At 38.4% G+C, this 19,643-nt stretch overlaps 1 protein-coding gene and 1 non-coding gene across 2 annotated transcripts in view; both read right to left on the reverse strand.

The window, feature by feature from the left end:
• The window catches only part of MCTP1 (multiple C2 and transmembrane domain containing 1), a 215,008-nt gene that overhangs the window by 82,576 nt on the left and 112,789 nt on the right, over positions 1-19,643 (reverse strand).
• On the reverse strand, positions 11,146-11,232 carry TRNASTOP-UCA (transfer RNA opal suppressor (anticodon UCA)). Its single transcript has one exon. It is a non-coding gene; the product is annotated as a tRNA-Sec (tRNA).

Below are 19,643 nucleotides of genomic sequence, written 5' to 3' on the forward strand. Positions count from 1 at the left end.
CAGATTTCTACCTACTGTTATCTAACTATGAAAAAGTTAAAAAGGATAACGTACATTTTATCATCCAGACAAGCAGTTAAACAGTTTTCTACCTTGGTTTGTGTAGCTTTATTTTGCAACACACTGAAAACAGAAATAAAGGGAATGCAAAATGCAGACAAAAATCTACCAGCTATGTCTGTACACCTTTAGTTTTCCCTTGCTACATAAATTGATACCTATGTATGATCTGCATATAATATACCTGACATGGAGATGTGCATTATCGTAAGGATGTAACAGTAGGGTGAAAAATACCCAAAATAATTACTAAACCAAGATTTTTTTTTTTTAATGTGTAGATAGAGTAGTCTCCTTTCTTCATTGCTAATCCTTTTTCTTCTCTGGTCTGCACAAGTATATGTTTTACTTTGACAAGGGTGATACACAGTGAGGTCCTCCTTTTGGGATCATGCTCCCAAAGGTGGTAAATTATTCCCTTGTCTAATGAGTCATGATATGGGCATTTTCTACGGACAGAAGTGCCCTTCTAACTTGGACACTGACACGACAAATTGAAGCAGGGCCTTCAGAAAAAAGTCAGCTTTCCTTGTTAGCTAGACAGCATTTGCCAAGGCAAAACAACCAATAAAGAATACTCTCTTCTCAGTTTTGGTTTTGTTGGTTGTTGTTTTTTTTTAAATGCTTGGGCCCCTGTAACAACTTGAAAGCTGAGAAGGTTTGTAGTTAAAAAAAAAAAAAAAACAAACCAAAAAAACAGCAAAACACAGAAACCCAAAACAAACCAAAACCAAACCCAGACAAAGAGTGGCTCAGTGCATGTGGGAATTCAATCCATGCCTCTGTCATCAACAAAAACAATGCCTTCTATTCTAGCAAGAAATGGAAAGGTTGGAAACTCCCATGGTGATAGTCCTGATCTTTTTCTGCTGCTACGGTGAGTCAAAGGTTAGTTCCCTCCCAACTGCATCACGCTTTGCTTCTTCTAATACACAGCCAAGCATTTAGACAATACATTGAAAAACCAGCTTGCTCATGGGAGACTTTCTCAGATATTTGGTATTCCCTTCTCAAATATCCCAGTCCAGCACACAGACAAAATTATTACTTGTAATTAGCAAGAGCTTTGCATGACATTTTTCTTGTTATATCCTACTTACTGACTCTCACTAAAATTAAAGACAATCTTAGTACGATAGAGTAAATGTCAACTGTTTTATTCAGCACACTGTGATCATGGCTAAGAATGATAACCATGTTTTCTTTGGTATGACTTCCTAAGAAAAAAAGTAACAAATCTAGAGACATTCTGCATTGTGTGACTCTGAAGAGAAACTCTGAAGGAAAATGAATTCCATTTTAAGAGACAGTACGCTATCACTGGGTTCTAGAAACATAAACAATGATATTATGAAGCACATACTGAGATAGAAAAAGAAAGAAAAAAGTTAAACTCTAAACGTTATTTGCAATACAATTTTCTATCTGAGCTGCTTTGGATTTAAAATACCTATATTAAATTTTTTGATATTGCATATCAAAGTTGAAAAGGCAGGTAACAGCAGCATTGGTAATGGGTCACCTTCCACCAAGGCCAGTATTGTCCTAGGGTGGCCTGATCCTGCAGTACAGTGGTTTATGTGAAACTCCATCACCACCAAGACAGTAGTCAGCACTTCTAGGGCCAGTTGCTGATTGGTTTAAGTCACAGATCAAGCACAGAGTGAGAAGAATGAACAGAGTTTGGTTAAATTAAAAGAGTTTACCTTACTCAACTGATGAAAGAGACCTCTAGTGTCATGTATTTTGAAGAACAGAGAAGCAAATGTGAAACAGAAATACAGAATTATGTGAAGAGTATATTAAAACAAATAATTATGAGAGAACATTTTATCTATGAAGTTCCCCATGAGAGTGATCTGCTGTTTTAAGATCACATATTGTCATCCAAGTCTGGAAATTATGCAAATAATATTAGCTACATTTAGAGGTCTGCATCAGTAAAGATTTCCCCACTTAAATAGTAATTGTTTCTCAAGAAAGGCAATGACTTCTATGTGATACAAGGGTGCAACCTACAGGCTTAAGTGGAGAATGACATGCAAAGAAATAAGAAAAAGGATCCTGTTTTTATGAGGAAATAGGACAGAACTACTATTATCACTAAACTGAACTAATTAACACTAAATCTGTTAATTTCAGGCTAAAGAACATGTTCTACCAAATTTTTTAAAAATTCATAATATCAAATATTTTTATTCTAATAATTTAATTCAAAAGTCTTACAATGGTGTTACTGTTTTTATGTTTTTATTTAAATCATTTACAATAGCATGAAAAATAGGCTTTCTTTTTTAATCAACAAACATTAAATAAGCTCTGTGCTCCTCTGACATAGATTACAGGCATATTTTTGTTGACAAATAAAATTGGCCATAACTATTGAAAGATCTCATTCAAAGACCAAAATTATGCTTGATCTTGCAAATACAGAGAGTTGCAAATATAGAGAGTTGCAAGATAGGAAGTATTTGTACCATATTAAGTCTGTATGTATTCTATCTCTCTTGAATAAAAAATGCTTCATTCAATACATTGGAACTGTACTTAGCCTAAAAAACAACAGTATATCCAATATTTTTGAGATAATGAAGAGATGCTTGGGGAGTTGCATTAACCCAAGGGCATGCTTTTTCATACCTTTTACACATTTTACTCTTCCCAAAGCAGATCAGATAAGGCAAATACCTATGCAGTCATGTAAATTTACTCTTGGAGATAGCCTTAGTGATTTGAATTGAACTTAATGATATGAATTTAAAAGTATAGGCTCAGTTTGTTAACTTTTACGGACAAAGGTGTGCCCACCACCCACCCTGCAGGCACCACTGCAGTATACATCTAGCAGATAATGATAACAGCAGTAGCAGAAGCATTCTCTTGCATGTATCTTCAGCTAAGATGAACCCAAGCCATGCCATTCAAAAGTAATACATTCCACCTTTCAAAAAATTTCTGACATCCTTTCTTTTTTTTTCCTTTTTTTGAGGGGGGGACAGTTTTAAAGTAGTGTGAAAACAGAAAATAAAATGTTCATATTATTAAGTGGATTTTATATAATAAAACAGTAATAATTGAAAATGTTTTTCCTTTCAGATATATAATTCAGCAGTTCTGTATTTTTAATATCTATAGTGATGAAGGAACAGCACCCTTTCACATGTATAATTACATAAGTTTTAAAATTACTGTCATGCTATAAAAGTGGGCATTCTAAAACAATGCTTTTTGTATGTCCATTTGTCCAAATCCTAAATTCCTTGTAGGGAGTAAATGTCCACATAAATTTTTGTTTGTATCAATATGACATTCAAAATCAATTATTTGATAAGTTGAAAAAGTAACTTAGTTTACTATCTCAGTTGAATAGATAATCTTTTCTGAAATAGTTAGGATGCATTAGTAACTAATTCCAGCTTGGCTAGAAGCACTATTAAGAACAAAAAACCACAACACAAGCTTTGGTCAATACTAAAAAAACGCAAAGCCTTAAAGATTCAATAGTATTGAGTATGCCATAAAATGAAATAAAAAAATGTCCAACAACAATACCTATCTTTTTTCTTTAATCTTAGGCAACTGAAGTATCTTTTAAGGACAAGATCCTACTGAAATTGTTCTTGATTTGAGATTGAAGTTTTTTTCACAAGCTGTTGATTTATTCATGATTTTCAGATGAAATTTCTAGAATAGTTTTACCAAAACCCATCAGCTATTCCTTTTTATTAATTTTTAGGAATTGAGGGGTGGAAAAACAATTCACATTATTGTAATCATATTCTACATATAATCATATAGTTACATTCCTATTAAATGAGCTCAAAATTCTATTTGAATATTGAAGATAATCCTTGATCATTTTTTAATAGAAATGTCTCATTACAATTAAAATATTCAGAGTACATTTAAATGACTGTTGAAGAGAGAACCACACAAGCTGTAGCAGGATATTCCTAACAACTTCAGTGTGAAATTAGTATTTAATTAATTTTTAAATACTTTATGCCTCCTATATAGTTGTCTGTAAATTATTTCAGGTTGCCTTTCTCACTAATTGAACTTACTCATCTTTTATTCAGTTCTCACAGTTTTTAATTGCATCAGAAAGCCTGTGAGCAGTTAGTGGTAACATGTTCATGGGTAGCTGGAGAAGTATTAGTAAAGAGAAAGTTCCTACTAGCTTTCTGCTCAGGATAACTAGATTTTAAATTATATGCCCCAATCCTTTTATTAATTGCTTCCCTGTGACAGACTAATGCATCAACACATAATCCCATTTTGGTGCTTTCTAATATTTTAGAAGCAAAGATGTTTTTTCCTTGTTAGATTTTCTTAACCCATAACTAATTAAATTCTTCCGAAGAGTGCAGATAGCATATGTCTATAATTCCCCCTAGTTTCCTGGTAGAATGAAAACTACTGTAAAAATGTTTCTGATGGGGAAATTATCAAAATGGTTCAGTCACACACAAATATCATTCCTAATTTTGCTGCATGTATACACAATACATGCATTTCCAACTTTTAAAAGCTAACCACTATCTCATAAAACATAACTGGCTTAGGTGAACATTTTCACCTTGCCATAGTACTTCATGTATATCCTGAAATTCATTTCTACTTTGAATTGCTGTAACAGTACTTGTGTGAAGGTCCTTCCAGGAAAATGGCTATCACTTTTTTCATTTGTAGTTTTCTCTGAAATGTTCACAAAATTCTTCAAAACACCAATCAAAACTATAAAAATAAAATTAAAGACATTTCCTTTATGAAATCTTGATGACCCTTGCCATTTTTCACTATTTAGAAACCCATAAAAGAATAAATAACATATATGACTCATAAATTATCAATTATGAAAAATAATCTGGGGTAGAAAGCTACACTAATGCAAAAAGATGGATTATTTGTCATGAACCAATAAAGCTTTTGTTTGCGAAACCACTACATCCTTCCTTCATGTTGGGAAACTTAAAATCATTTTTAAGCTGCATTAACTTAAAAATTGCAACTCTCATAGAGTTGAATACTGAATACTGAAAGTGCCCAAGAAATAATCTGTTATTTTTTAACTGATTTATATCTATCAGTTCTAAAAATCAAAATGCAGCAGAGATGAGATAGGAGCAAGGAGTACTCCTGTACCTCAGGGGTAAGTGGGAGTGTTGGTTCTACCTTCCAAACCTTACAGTGGTCTTGAAGAAGTGTCATCTTTGTCATTGCAGGACAGACAACAGAATGGAATTAGTCAATAATCACATTTTAGAGCACAGACAGCCTTGTTTTAAAGTGCTCCTCCTGCATTAGAATTCTTCAGGGTTTGGATTTTACTTTCCCGTCTGTCACTTGAGGGAGGGTAGCATTTCAGATTTTTAATAGAAATAATGTGAGAAAGAGTGGATGTCTGCAGAAAATAAAGTAAATACAAGTCTCAGAGTACCACAGTGCAGCATCATCAACTGTCAAGGGGTAATCTATGAAAAACTCTGACTGGTGATGCAGGTGAGAATTCACTACACTCCCTGACTGGCAAATGACAGGATTGCTCAAATCAGAGATAAACCAAGATGAGCTTTATTTCCATTCAGAAATCACAAACTCCCTGCTCAGCCTTTTGCCTTTCCCACAAACAGTGAACCCAGTGCTTGTGGCAAAATGCTGAGAGAAAAATATCAGCAAGAATGCTAATGATGCTAGTAAAAGTAACTGCTGTATCTCTCTGTACGAGTTTAAGTGCTGATTCTTTTTACATACCCTTTTTTCTCTGCCTATGCCAGACTCTAATCATCTTTGGCTCGCTAACTTTGACCCAGTCAAGGGGAGACCCCGATATATAACATTGCCAACTACAGCTCCTAACTATCTTGAACTGTGAGAAACAGTGGAATGATTTATTAAAATAATTTCATTTAAATTAGGCATATTAGACATTGTAAGTAAAGGAGGAGAAGGGTGAGAGCTGTGATCCGGACGCAATGAAGCATACTAACCAGAGATTCTCAGGTTCAGATTCCAGGTCAGATATGCACTCCCTGCTCCCAGCTCTTGCCAAGAGTGTGCCTGGAGGTGGCTGCTGCTGCTTTTGGGAGAATGGAGGAGCAGGGTTGTGTGTCAGGGAGGATTAGCTACATTGTCACTCACTAACAACAGTTGCCAAATAATTAGAAACTTTATTAAGTTCTCAACTTTACCACTGCTAATCAGCAAGATCAAACTCCTACGACTGGACTAGATTTTTTTGTATTTTTTCCATTGCGGGGGAAAAAAAAAAAAAAAAGAGAGCAAGAATATGCAGAAAGTAGTTTGCACTGTCAATTGCCTAATCATGATGTAAGGCAGCAAACAAGCACACAGTTGTAAAAACTAATTTTAGAATAAAATACTCGACTTATTTGGATCAGCATAAACAGCATCATTTGCAAGAGTTAAGTTTTCTTATGTATTAGAGGATGAATGTTCTAAGCAGTATTATTTCTTCCTATTAAATGCTGACCATTGAGAATCAACCAACAAAAGAGCATTTAAGCATTTTGACATCCTATTCTTCAAGAAGGTGAAACTTGAGAACAACAAGGTTCTCTACATTTACTGTAAGAAAGCAAAAAAACACTTGTAGAAAAATATCTGAGTGGCCTTTATCATACCCATTCTCTGGCTAAGATGTTTGTCAAGGCAAATTTTGTATGCTGACTTTTGGGAAATCTGCAGTTTTGCCATATTCTCCAAATAGATAGAAAGCTTACTTCTTTAATTCTACCTTTGAAGCAAATTCAAAATAGATCATTAATGGTAAAGCTATAATGAATGTTTTTGTTGGGGGATGGTTTGGTTATTGTTTATTGAGAGGGGATGGTGGGTTGGGGTTTTGGGTGGGTTTTTTTGGTTTTGGTTTCTTTACTTAGCCTATGACTTTGATAAGGCCTCTTTTGGAAATATAATAGTTACCCAACCTTTTTATGGCTTTAACAAATCCCTACTTCTACCTTGTATTCTGTACAATGTAGACTCTATATGCATCCTAGCCATACTAAATTACAGATAAAGTTACAGCAAATTTGTTTTTTTTAAAAAGCAGTGAGGCCTAACATCCCTTCAGTAATAACAGCCTTGCCTTTAATTCAGAAGTAGAACTGGAATAATTTTCCCTCAGAAAATGTGACAATGGAGCTGTTCTTGCAGGGCTCAATGGGGTACAGCTCAGTTTGCAGGTGCTCCAGTGGAGAGGCAAGACGGTGCCTGACCTGGGTCAGGAGGCCAGGCTGTGGTAGGTTACTCCAGATTTGCCCACCATTCATTGGATGAGGCTGATAGATCTCTCAACTCTAAACACACAAAGAAATATGCTTCAGAGAATCAGTAATTTATAGAGATGTATCTTGCTCACACTGATGGAATCAAGGTAGTTAATAAAAACCTGAAGAACTCTTTGAGCAAAGCTGAAGTGTCTTAAAAGGTTGAAAACCCCATAAATCACACCCCAAGCATTTCCTGAATGTGAAAAAATACTACATTATAAGGGCCTACCAGCACATTATTTTCCAGATGCTCCAACTAATAGACTGTGATGAAGAAATAACTTTCTTAATGTGTGTCACTGATGTTGTGTTAAAAAAGCCTAATATTCAGTATTAAAACCACTATTCAGGTTGGTGTGAAGCTGTAATGCTATGAAGACATTGATACAATACAGAAACAAAACTCAAAAAAGGCATTAGTTACCTCTACCATAAAATTAATCCCTCCAATACATTTCCATGTTTGCTTGCTACAATACTGTGATAGTATTACTAAATAATGAAAATCAAGAACATTTAAGAAATAAGAATTAAGTGCTGTTAATGATTTCTTGTGCTGGTAATCACTGTCTAGGAAAATTTATATTGTGTTTTATATACTAATACTATGATGTTCTTACTAACTCAGAATGCCTCTGCTAACACAGGTGGTTTACGCAAGTAATAATTAATATGGTAGCAAATATTAAAAACACCTACTTTTAAATTTAAGTCATGTTAAATGAATAAGTATCTGCTGGTATTACTTTTTCTCCAAGATAAAACAGCACAAAAATACTGTGTACCAAAAAAAAAAGTTAGTCGATCTTTTTTACTAAAAACAGACTTAATCATTAATGGTATCCCTTATAGTATTGATCACTCATCTTCAAAGGAATTAGCTGTGTTTAATTATTAAAAACACATTTTTCCTGGAAAATGGAGAATTTGTCATTGGAAAATAGAGATTGAAATATGTACACCTGTGCCTTCTGGTCTGAGATAAGGAAGAGATTTCTTCTCTGTGTTGTAAAAAAGCACCAGAAAGAAACAGAGCAAGAACAGAATCATACAAATTGACTTTATTAAGATGAGAGTAGTCCAGAAAACAGCATCTCAAACTAAACAGACACTATGTATTTGTATCCTTAAAAACTGAGGAGAAATGTGAGGAAATACCAAACCCTAATGCATTTCTACTCACTGGCAGAAAATACACTGTGCCTGAGCCTTAAATGAATACCATTTTTTTTGAAAAATACACTCAACTTCAAAAAACATCCTGTCAATTGTCCTTGTTACTTGTCATGGTTTAGGAATGATATTCCCCAATTTAGTGCTCCCACTGAGATACTCATAACCACACACCACTCAATTGTTTCTTCTATCTTCCTGCTCTCCTTTCCCCTGATGGAGAGGAGAACTGGAGCCACAAAAGGTGAAGATGTCCTAGTTCAGCAGGAGGGACCAGCTAACCCTGTGTGGGGGTGATCAAAGCTGTGTATTCTACCCCCTCTATTCATTCCCCAAGGACAATGGGCCATTAGCAGCAGCTGCCCAGGGAGCCATTATCACCGTCACACCCAGCCTGAGGGGGCAGAGCTGCTAATGGGCCATCAACAGTTCAATACCCCCTAGCTCCCAGAGTCAATCACCCATTGTGTGAGTCCCCACCCAGGGGGAGGGACTGGGTGCTCCCTGAGGGTACATAAGTGGTGGGTCAGAAGACCTCGGGAACTTCTCGTCGGATCCAGAGGAGCAGCAGGACCTTGACAGGAGGAGATCACTGCTCTCACCCAGACCACAGCCCTCACCTGCACCAACAGGTTTTTCATTTCCTTTTGCTCTGGACTTGGGGGAGCCACAGGGGTCTCAGCACAAGGGCTAACAAGCCCCCTTGGGTTTGTGCCCCAGGACACTGGGTTATACTGCTGGGGTTTTGTGAGTTGAAAGCAATTTCCCTTTCGTGTCAGTGTTTTTAGTGTAATATTATTATTAAATTTTAGGTCTGATTTATAATCTCTCTCGTGGTAAGTTCATTTCCCCTGCTAGTTCGCCTTTAAACCAGCACAGAAGATCACAGGTTGGAGATGGAAACAGCAATTAGATAAGAAAACAAACAGTAACAGCAACAACACTATTGACAGAGGGTACAAGAATGAGGTGAATGATGCTCCTGAAAACAACAATACCCAACTGCTCTCTCCACCACACTACACCAACCCAGAAGGGACTCCTTCTCCCTGGAGGCTTCACCTCTTCCTTCTCCTCACCTCCAGCAATGATAGGAGGTTGTATAGAATAACCTCTTGGTCCTAGTCATGTCCTCTCCTGGCTACTGCATAAATTAACCTTTTCCTGGCTGGACACAAGTGTATTATTAGAGTAGATACTTACCTTCAACTTAACATGTTTACCCCTCAAGTTATAATAGACATACTGAGTGCAGAGAATCACAGATATGCATTGATGTAAGCTTGATTTTTGTCTTAATCATAGCTTTCCCAAATACACAGAGCCACTGCCTGTAGTGATGAATGCAAAACATGTATTCTGTATATCAAAACAGAATTAACTTTCTTCATTTTTGAGCACATTTATTTGATTTTTTTTAATGGGGTTAGAAAGTCTCTCTCTCCAGCCATTAATGAGAAGTGTCTACTTAGAGGCCAGCCAATTAGATCTGGCACATCTCATCAGAGCTACTATACACCTGAGAATCTTGTCTGTTATTCAGCCAGTGTTACACACTAAATGTCAAAGAAGTTCAAACTATATAATCAGAGAACTTTGCAGTGCTAACAACAGCCGTGAGAGCAGTGGTCAATCTCAAATAAACCAGACTGCTTTATGTCGATTTTTTACTACTGAAAATCAGTGGGTTTTTCATACAGTACTTGTGTCTCTGAAAAGCGGTCGGAATTTTGTAACTTCAAAGTTACAGTAATTGTGCAGATGTCATTCATGGAAATATACAAACTCAAAGATCTGCCATGCAGTTGTAAGCCTATGCAGTATCAGCTGCTGCCATTTGGCTCAAAGTTGTTAACTTTTTTTCCCCTTTAGTAGCAACTGTGGTCACAACATTAGTTATCTCAACTGGATAAGTGTTAATAGTTATTCTCGAATAAATACAATCTGGACTAAATAGCTATTCTAGAATAAATACAATAAATACCAGTAAATTCAAAATAAGCAATGCTTTTAAATTATGCTGCCTTATTTATTTCTAAGTACTAAACAGATGTGGGGATATTGATGCCGGAGAGGTTTTTGATTTTCCAATTTTCATATTTTGTAGATTTTAGGAACACAGTAAATGTAACACTGTAGATTTTAGTGGGTTAATATTTAGCAGCTTATAGTATAAGGTCCTTCTATCTCTACCCCTGCTCCAGAACAGGCAGCTAAGATTTGCCAGCTATTTAGTCTCTTTCTCAAGGTACAAGATTGGAGGATATCAGAGGGAAACATAAACATAGAGCAGAGTGACCTGAAGCACTGGAGAGCATCCAAAAGACCTTTATGTGCTGAAGAAGAGGAGGTGGATGAAGACAGAGGGTCCTGACACGCCCAGCCTCAATTCAACAGGGAGTGGGAACTGGGAGGGGACAGAGGTGGAACTGGACATGTGTAAGGTTGTGATTATAAAAGTATTATAAAAGCTATAGAAATTAAAGCTTGCACACGCGTGCGTCTATGTATTCCTGGATGAGCGGGGTTGCTCATTAAAGTGACTACCCTTTATCTTATCTCCTACAAAAACTTGGCTCGGAGTCTTTTTTACAAACTTTTACGGCAACGGTTTTGGCGCCCGAAAGGTGGAATTGAACTACTCTGTCGCTAGACAGCTACAGGTGTGAAGCCTGCACCCCAGACCACTGAGGGTCATCCAAGCAGTTACTTTGGGTTTCTGTAGCATTTGGCTATGGAAAGGGGGGATTTTTGTCCCTGGTAGGAATATAGAGGGGCCGGGAGGGAGAACTGGCCTTGGGCCTAGCCAGTTTCCTGGCCTTGGAGGGCAAGGGATTTGGCCTGGGAGGGACAGAGTAGTCCCTTGAGCCTTGGGAAGGGCAAAGCACACAGCATTTGCAGGAGGGTGGCTGGCTGAGAAGCTAGCTGCGGGAGGGACACCTCTTGAAAACTCCCGAGTCAAAGCTGTCTGGTTTAGCCTGAGGCACTGGTGGTGCTGCTAGAAGGATTTGCCTGTTGTAGTCACTATGGGCTGTGTTCAGAGTTCGGTGGAAGAGATACCAAAAGATTCCCCTTTGGCCTTGATTTTAGATCACTGGAGTCCTCTTACTGGTTCTGAAACATCTTTGAAAAAGCAGGAACTGTGTAGGTTCTGTCTTAATATGTGGTCACTGCATTGTAAGCATGGGGGAAAGGTTTTGGCCCAAGACTGAGTCTTTTGTGTTAGAGGAAGTGTTACAGCTAATTTCAATCTTGCATACAGAGGAAAGATGGAATGAAGTGAAGTATGCTGAATTGTTTTTGGCCTTTTTGTCCCATCCAGAATGGATGAGAGGGTATGAGAAGGGTAATTCCAAGGATGGTTCCCCAGCTGGGGACCCAGGAGAGCCTGTGCTTGTTCTGGCAAAGGCAAAGAGGAAACGGTGTGAAAAATCTGAGAAACAGGATATTAGCCAGGTTTATATCCCTAAGGAAGAGGATTGGGACCTCCTAATTGCTCCAAAGGTGAGGGCTGGAGCAGCCGGAGGGGCTGGATCTGGTTATGGGGCTGGAGCAGAGGGAGGGGCTGCAGGATCTGGTCCTGGCGTAGGGGCATGGGCTGTTAGAGCAGCAATTCCCAGACCAGGGGTGCCGGTGGGACCTGGTGGAGCAGACACAGGAGTGGCTGCTGGAGATACTGGAGACGGGGGGTTGCTCGTCCCCTTACCAAAACCAGGATGCCTGGCGACACAGAGCGAGCAGGTTGGTGGAAGCAGAGCTGATGCTCCACAAACGACTGATGGGACTGCGACTTTGCGGCCATCTACCTGGGGCTGGAAATATACAAGGGACATCAACAGCTCAGTGCAGACAGAAAAGAAGGCATCTGCCATCTCCCAGAGCCCCACACTGTCCGAGAAATGCAGGCTTTCCTGGGCATGGCAGGATGGTGCAGACTTTGGGTGGCTAATTATGGATTATTAGTCAAACCCCTATATGGAGCACTGAAAGCAGCCTGGGGAGGAGTCATGGAATGGACAGATGAAACTAGAGTTGCATTTAAACAGCTGAAACAATCCTTGATGTCAGCTCCAGCACTGGTACTGCCAGACTTAACCAAACCTTTTGAACTGTTCACACATGAGCAACAGGGTGTTGTCCTGGGGGTACTGTCACAGACCCTAGGATGCCAGCGCAGGGCTGTGGCTTACTTCTCCAAACAGCTAGACAATGTCAACCAGGGATGGCTAGGATGTTTGCGAACTGTGGCTGCAGCTGTCATCCTGATCCAAGAAGCTCAGAAACTTACCCTGGGGCAGTGCATTGTCGTGTATGTACCCTATGCAGTTCAGGCAGTGCTTGAAAAAAAGGGAGGTCACTGGTTGTCCCCTAGCAGAATGCTCAAGTAACAAAGCTGTGTTCTTGGAACAGGATGATGTTACCCTGAAAACAACATCCAATGTAAATCCTGCCATGTTTCTGTCCTCAACATTAACTGACAGTGTGCCTGAGCATGATTGTTTACAGACACTAGAGGAGGTCTATGCCAGCAGACCAGACCTGAGGAATACACCCCTTGAGGATCCAGACTGGGAGCTGTACACAGATGGGAGCAGCTTCATGCAGGATTGTAAGTGTTTGACAGGGTATGCAGTCACAACGAAGGACGAGGTGATTGAAGCAAAAGCCTTACCAGCAGATGTATCATCCCAGAAAGCAGAGCTAATTGCATTAACAAGAGCCCGGGAACTAAGTGAAGGAAAGAAGGTAAATATATGGACAGATTCTAAATATGCTTTCAGCGTGGTTCATGCCCACGGAGCAATTTGGAAGGAAAGAGGCCTGCTAACTGCTCAGGGCAGTGGAATCAAACACGCAGAACAAATAATGCACTTCTGCAAAGCATTTGGAAACCAGAAAAGGTGTCTATCATTCATTGCAGAGAAAAACAGCCCCTGAATTGGGAAACCATTTTGCTGATCAGGCAGCAAAAAGGGCTGCAGAAAAAGGGATCCTGCCAGTAATACCACAAAAAGAAATTGACTTGACAGGATTTACTCCAAAATACCATGAAAAAGACCAGCAGTTAATTAAGTCCCTTAATGCAGAAATCAAAGAAAGTGGATGGACGATCACACCCACAGGACAGGTCGTAGTTACACCCCCAATCCTTAGGGAAATAGCTCTGCGGGAACATGAAGCTACACACTGGGAAGGAAAAAACCTTCTAAAGCACTTGAAAAGGGTAATAATAGGGACAGGCATGACCGAGGTTGTGCAATCCATTGATAGCAAATGTGAAATTTGCAGGCAAAATAATCCTGACACAACTAAGAAAGTGGTGCTAGGGGTAACAAAGACTGGAGACTTTCCTGGAGATTATTGGCAAATAGATTTTGCTGAGTTACCACCCAGAGAAGAGTACAAATACATACTGGTACTAGTTGACACATTTAGTGGATGGCCTGAGGCATACCCCTGTTGCACAAACACAGCAAGAGAAGTGGTGAAAGCTTTACTTAACCACATAATTCCAAGATTTAGAGTTCCTCTGGGAATGTCATCAGACAGAAGGACACATTTCATTGCAACCGTAGTTAAAGCAGTGTGTCACACCCTGGGGATTACTTGGGACTTGCATACCCCCTACAGACCTCAGGCAAGTGGCAAAGTTGAACGCATGAATGGTACTCTCAAAATGCAAATCAGTAAAATTTGTCAAGAAACATCCATGTCATGGGTTCAAGCTCTGCCTTTAGCTCTCCTGAGAATTCATATACAACCCACGTGGAGGGATAACTTAAGTCCTTATGAAATATTGTATGGGAGACCATACCAAGCTCCGCACCTCCCAGGGGACATTCACATAAAAGGGAAGGTTGATTTGCAGAAGTATTTAATTGCTTTAAGCTCTACTTTACAGAAACTCAAGAAATTTTTTGAACTATCCAGACCAATCGGACTAGACACACCTGCTCATCAGTTCCAGCCCGGAGACTGGGTCTACATTAAATGGTGGGACAAAAATCCACTGTGAGCTAAATGGAAAGGACCATTCCAAGTCCTGCTGACTTCTTTTACTGCAGTTAAAGTTGCCAGGAAAGGACCCTGGTTTCATTACTCCAGAGTGAATAAAGCATCGATTCCTGGGACGACCAACAAATCAGAACCAGACACCGATGTGGCTTAAGACTGCTTCTTCTGTACATGTGGTCTGTACAGCTGGTAACTATGATGCAAGTGTGGAATCAAAATTTACATGTGACCCTAGTGCAAAATGTGTCTAAAATCCTTCACAAAGCTGACTGCTGGATTTGTACACAAATGCTAGTGATTAATGATAAAGAAAGTGATTGACCCCTAATTGGCATTTTAATGAATGAAACAAACTTTGGTGAGACTTTCGGAGTCCCGGGGACATGGAAACCAGTTGAGAGAGGCTATTATTCAATATCCCTGAGCAATGTAATTCTTGGTCAAGTCGATCAAACTGTTCCCTATCTGTTTGTTTAATGTTACAGGAAATGTCACCCTTCCTACCTATTGTGACACAAGCACAGCTACTAAAGGGCTAATCCCAAAAATGGTGATAAAAATGGCAGCACGACCCTGGAGAATAGTCCCTAAACAGGGGTCAGGGTGGTACTGGATCTATGAAAATGAAGCCTGGAAAGTTTTACCCCTCAATAAACATAGGGTCTGTGCCTTAGGAACTGTGATACCAAACATAACAATCCTCGACCGAACTGATGAACAAGAGGAATGGGGAAGAATCTATCGAAGAAGGGTAAAGAGAACCAATAATCCCCTTATAGATCGTCCCACACTTTTCCACAGCATAATCAGGGCTGCGATTCCATCCCTGGGAGTAAGTGAATTAGAGAAAGCAGTTGTTAACATCTCAGCTATCCTTGAAAATCTGCAAGATGAAACCACAGATGCCATTCCAGCTTTAAAAAAAGAGGTCCACAGTTTTTCTCGTGTAGTCCTACAAAATAGAATGGCCCTGAATTTGATACTAGCCTCACAGGGAAATGTGTGTAAAGTCGTTAACACTAGTTGCTGTTCCTACATAGACCAAAGTGGAAGAATTGACAAAGATTTGGCTGCAATTTGAAATCAAACCAAAATTCTACATCAGATAACCCTTGATAATGTCTCACTGGGCCTGGATGATATTTTCCACAAGCTCACTTCATGGTTGCCGAACTGGACCAGGAGGAAACAGCTGTTTTTGTTAGTGATATATGTAATTGATGTTTGCATAATCACTTATTGCATGATCAAATGTTGCAAATGCTGGTCATCTCTTTGGTACAATTTCAAGTATGGAAAGTAGAAGTGAACAAAATTTGAGTTTTGTCCATTTCTAAAAGGGGGGACAAGATGCCGGAGAGGTTTTTGATTTTCCAATTTTCATATTTTGTAGATTTTAGGAATTAACACTGTAAATTTTAGTGGGTTAATATTTAGCAGCTTATAGTATAAGGTCCTTCTATCTCTACCCCTGCTCCAGAACAGGCAGCTAAGATCTGCCAGCTATTTAGTCTCTTTCTCAAGGTACAAGATTGGAGGATATCAGAGGGAAACATAAACATAGAGCAGAGTGACCTGAAGCACTGGAGAGCATCCAAAAGACCTTTATGTGCTGAAGAAGAGGAGGTGGATGAAGACAGAGGGTCCTGACACCCCAAGCCTCTGGGAGGGGACAGAGGTGGAACTGGACATGTGTAAGGTTGTGATTATAAAAGTATTATAAAAGCTATAGAAATTAAAGCTTGCACACGCGTGCGTCTATGTATTCCTGGATGAGCGGGGTTGCTCATTAAAGTGACTACCCTTTATCTTATCTCCTACAAAAACTTGGCTCGGAGTCTTTTTTACAGACTTTTACGGCAACAATATAAACATCTATTATTTTTCTTTTGATATGTAAATAAGCTAAAAATAAAAATTTCTGCTTCTATCACATAAATGGCTATGACATTTACAGACTTTTTACTTCAAGGTCAACTGAAATTCCCCTTTCCTGCTGAAGGGCAATCACTTATGCAACACACTTGGTAAAAATTTAACATTCCATCCATGCTCCTTCACATATTAAAATACTACCTAGACAAGATTTTCAAGGCAGTTTTTGCTCCTCTTTATATTGCCATGACCAGTAAAAGAAGTTACTGTGCAAGACAGGTCATTGAAAACATGCAGGCTTTACCAGTAAGGTGGCTGTGGCTATGTGAAGATGTTTCTTCTCATATGAGTCATGACTAAAAAATGATGAAAAAGTAAGATATCTTAAAAGCAAACTGTGTGCACTATTTAAGTCATGAAAGTTTAAATGGATAAGATTTCCTACAACAGCTGTGAAAGAGCACCTCAGGGAACACAAGGATGACAGGGCACACAATTACCTTAGATCACTATTACTAAATAATTAACCAAAATCAGTATCATTGATGTCTAAATTCCTTGAAGTGCAAAGTTTTCCATTCAGCACAGTGGGAGTACAAATACATGATGCAGTGCAAGCCCTCTCCAGACACATAACCATGATGCATTTACTCTGCAACTTTTCCACTAACACCAGGCAGCGGGAGATTGCCTAATACATGCCTTGGGTTACCAGAAACATAATGCAGAGTAAAATTGCAACTCACACAAATTGGCCGCTCAGATCTCTAGTCACATCACTGTATTAACAGGAAATCTAAAATTAGTTTTAGAACTTTTTAGGTAACTCTAAATACAGGAGAGTAAGTAATAGTTTTTGTCAATTTCTACAATTTTTAATTAACCATTTTCATGGATAATAAAATACTTTCAGTACACTAAAATACCAGTTTTCTAAGGAAAACAGGTGAGAAGAATGATCTGGTAGTGGAGGGAAAAGTCCAAGACTTGGGATACCATTGCTCTATTTTGCTGTCTCTTTCTTGTTTCAGAAATCACAAAGTAAGGAAAGTAATTCCCCACTTTGCATAGGTATTTTTCAGATTTAACACTGTAAAATTATGAGGAAACTCAGAAGAGAATATAGTTCAGCACCTAAAATATATATGCAGGTAAAATAAACACCTAAGGGAGCAAGTGAAGTGCCTAAGGGTAGAGCTGGTGCCATTTTAGACACCCTCAGGTGGGCACCCCAGTCACCTGAACGGTGATGGCAGAAATGACAGAGAAACTAAGACAGATACAAGTTGGTACAGCAGTTAAGCAGCACACAGGATGCTCTAGATTACTGAAAACAATACCAGGTCTGTGCTTGGATAATGAATCTCACTGTTAAATTGGCTAGCAAGTATGCATTCATTCTGTGAACAAAGTCAAATGACAGTTTCTTTTAGAAAGAAAATAAAATACTAAAAGAAGTTTTTTTGTATATAAATACTTCCTAGTTCTTTCTTTGTATCAGATTGGTAAACACACAATGTGACAAGATATGGACTGATTACACCAGTTTTTCCACACTAGCATCACTCCTCATTTGTTCTAGTTAACTAAAAGAGGGATTTTTTAATCACGGCTTGTCCGGATAGGTTCTTTCAGTATGAATACTTAAGGGGGTTCTCTATGGTCATATATATGAGGTTCCACTATTTACTGTTCCTCTTTCCTATCCTACCTTCTAAAACCTGGCACACAGTATAGCTAAGCATTGCAGAAAGCTCAAATTCCACTGTAATTTTGCAGAGGTTCAAGATCAGTTCTGCTCGTCTATGGAAAATTTGAAAAGAGGAAACAGAACTTAGACAAGTTTTCTTTTTGTCTGCTTTACTTTGGAAAAACCCAACCAACCAAAGAAAAAATCCAAACAAAATGCCACAGATGTCTGGTCCAGTTCTTTCTCTTTCCCAGTGCTGAAAATAGAGCTGACAAAAAGCTGACTCTTGCACGTATGTGCAATGTGCATCAGAAATGAATCTTGCACCTGGCCTTGCTACTCACTGCCGTGTCACTTTACCTCTGCAAATCTCTCTTTTGAGAACAGGAAGTTTGGACAGCAACAGAAAATTTTGGAAAGGGTTTTTTTGAAATGTAAGAAGCTTTTTCAACTACTTTATCATCACTTCTTTCAATTTCAAATTCCAGACATGAGGTGGCAAAGAAAAGTTGATGATAATTTCAATCAGGTTTAGTAAAAAGTAATTTGAAGGTGCTTATATGTTATATCTTCAAATATGGGTATCAACAAGTTTTTAAACGTGTCTGAAAAGTCTGATTCTCCTACAATTACAATGTGAAAAAAAAGGAAAAATATGTAATAACTAGCACAAGTCATTCCAACTCCTGATGGTGTCATATCAAGTCTCTCCCAAAACATAATCTTTGTTCTTCAGCTGTGAGTGAATGTTTCTTCCAAAATATGCAGTAGTGATCATTTCCCTTTTTAACAGGGAAAAGCTAAGCAAGTTGATAAAACTGCTTTATTGCCTCACATCCTTTTAGAAACCAGCTCTTTTCAATCCTTTTTCCTTTACAGTAAATTAGCACGACACCTCCACAACTAAATGATGGATGTGCAAGAGAACAAACACTTGAATAAAGGCTAGGGACACTATTATGTCATTTTTACACATGAATTCTGTAATGTTAGAAGACAAAGTCAAAGTGAGTTAAACTTGACAAATTACTTGGATGCAGGGAAAGTAATTTTACCAATATTTGAAAAGCTGAGAAAGGATTTTCTCTATGCATGCATATGCACATATAGAAAGAATCAGAGGAATAAAACAGGAATAGGAGAGCATATTAATAGAAAGCTTTAATTTGAGGATGTGTGTGTGATTGTGTGAGGCTACTCTGCTTCCAAGTGAGAAAGGAAAAGGGTTTATTTCATGAGCAACAGTTAAATGTTCAAGCAGGGAATTAAAGTACTTTGCTGAGGCCATTTTGGGATACCAAACACTCCGAAGATTATATTCCCGCATATTTCATATTTAGTGTTCCTCTAAGTAAAATATGTGGTTCCTTTTAGTTACTCAGTTGTGAATTGTATTTTAAAGGCAAAAGGACATTTTTGATAATGCACATCTTAAACTTTTCATTAAACTACTGATTTAAATTCTACCTTTTTGTGCACTCTGACATTTTTGTCTGGCATTTTCATTAATTTTGAAACATACATAAATGTAGCTG

This window comes from Pithys albifrons, chromosome Z (genome assembly GCF_047495875.1).
Source record: "Pithys albifrons albifrons isolate INPA30051 chromosome Z, PitAlb_v1, whole genome shotgun sequence".
NCBI classification, from domain to species: domain Eukaryota; kingdom Metazoa; phylum Chordata; class Aves; order Passeriformes; family Thamnophilidae; genus Pithys; species Pithys albifrons.